The sequence below is a fragment of the Coenobita brevimanus genome, chromosome 75 (assembly GCF_032717465.1).
Source record: "Coenobita brevimanus isolate Jiangsu-jjx chromosome 75, ASM3271746v2, whole genome shotgun sequence".
Taxonomy (NCBI): domain Eukaryota; kingdom Metazoa; phylum Arthropoda; class Malacostraca; order Decapoda; family Coenobitidae; genus Coenobita; species Coenobita brevimanus.
In genome coordinates this window covers 31,560,897-31,563,198 of record NC_137028.1, presented here as the reverse complement: position 1 = coordinate 31,563,198, position 2,302 = coordinate 31,560,897, and positions in this window count along the sequence as shown.

Genomic DNA, 2,302 nt, shown 5'->3' with positions numbered 1-2,302 from the left:
CTTCTCCATATATTGTATTCCTCAAAGTTTAGTATGTCATTGGATATCCTTGGTGTTAATTTTGTTTCAGTTAGGCATATTATTTGTGTGTGTGTGTGTGCCCTCCAACTCCTCCTAGGCTATTTGCTGGGTTTGAATGAAATTTCCAGGTGAGTTCGGTAGGTTAAGGGGAAGGTCTTCCACCACATACAATTTTGCAACCATGATTTGTTGGAGATAGGCCACCCACACCAAATAAAAAATTCTCACACACAGTGAAAGGAGGGCAGATATGGCTGTGGTGTTTAGGCACATGCTGCACAATGAACCTTCATGAGTAATGCGATATTTGGGGAGCATGACACCCCAGTGATTCTTGGGGGTCAGCTCTCTTACAAAAAATAAAAATGATAAAAAACTGGGGAAACAACGAAACTTCTCAGGTCAGTTCGTCTGGATACTTGATAATGTCTTCCACTAAATATAGATCTCCAACACCATTTTTGGGGGGTCAGCGCCCTCACCAAATTAAAATTCTCAGAAGCAGTGAATGGAGAGTAGATGTGGCTTTGATATCTTAATGCAAGGTGTACAATGGACTCATCTGTAATTGTATATTTAGGAAGCGTGATCCCCCCAATGATTGTGGGGGGGGGGTCAGTCCCCCTCTCGAGCTCTCCGAAAGAATTAAAGAAATATGGGATTTTGCGTGTATGGGATAAAATAAAAATATTGGCCTGAATATCGCAGGATTTGGTATGCAGTTTCCATGTTTACCCTGAATGCACAGGAAGAACATCCACATCTAGTTTATTAGCCAACTCTTTTATGGCTGGAACAATTCAAGTACTTTATTGTAAATTGAGCCTGACGGTTTTATTCAGCTGAGTGATAGGTTTCTGAGAGCTAATCGATCATTAATATTTAGTGGTCGCGTCAAATCTACCATAGGGCATCATTTGAACTATTTCTTGAGCCATAGGAGACGGAATGTTAATATAACCTCTCTCTCTCTCCATCTCTTGGGCTGGGTTTGTTAGTCTATCTGTTAGCAATACATATGGAGAAACTAGCAGATGGTATTACACAAAATCAGGAATATTAACGAAGGACGCGTCAGAAGAACATGTAATCAATTTGTAGCGAAAAATATCAAAGAAAGAAATAAAGAAAAGGAGGGGTGACTGCCTTGTCGGAGGTAAGGTATGAGTCTTTGGAGTGGCTTTTGTTTCGCTATTATCCATGAACTCTTTTTAATCACTAATTTTTTTTTTTTAAAGTTATAAGCTGTATATCGTTCAAACTGGTACTGGTATGAAATGCAATATAAAAGAGGAATATAATCAGAAAGATATCTATATACCACAACTCTTATCTATCCATCTGTCTATCAACATCTCTATTTGCCCATCTGTTGATATGTGTGTATATAAGTACCCTATGTAGGTATGTACTTATGTATCAATCTAGTATGTATGTATGTATGTATGTATCTGTCTGTCTGTCTGTCTATCTATCTATGTACGTAGCTGTGCATCTACCTATATGTGTCCACGGTTACATGTGTTTGGAAATTTGTGTGGTTCCGTGTGTACGAATGTAAGTCAGATTATGCGTGTGTGTTTGCATGTATGGCCTACAGAAAATGTGTGTGCGTGATTGCATGTGTATAGAACGTGTGCGTGTTTGCATGTGTATAGAAAATGCGTGTGCGTTTTCATGTGTATAGAAAATTCGTGTGCATATGCCCACGTGCACGGAAAATTCGTGTGCGTGTTCGCATGTACACAAAAAATTCGAGTGTGTTTCCATGTGTAAATAACATGCGTGTGCGTGTTTACATTCGGTTACGACACTGTATTTGGGAACGCTCATAGCTATATATTGATGAAGTATGTATTTACTGTATATCCAGCCAGTAACTCAGTATTCGTGTTCATCTATACCGGCTAATTTAATGTGTGTACGGTATATTCGTGCGATTACAGTAAGCGTATCAGTCCCAGAGCGTTATTTACTTGGTGTTAACAGATGATTACATAAAACTAAAAGAAAGGCATATATTTAATTTTTACGCCAACTGACGGTTTTATAGAGTTGGAAGTACTTGATTGGTGAAGGGGTTAATGAAGAGTACATCTAACTCCTCCAGTTAAAGAAAAAATCTGACATGAATGAAACTCTAAGAATAACAGCAAATAAAATGAATACATAAAAGAACGTCATTATATCGAAGGAATGAATTTCTTTGGTGCAGTGAGATCCTTTTTTTTTATTTATTTTCCCTACGTTATCGCCAAACTATTCTATGTGGCTTAGGCAG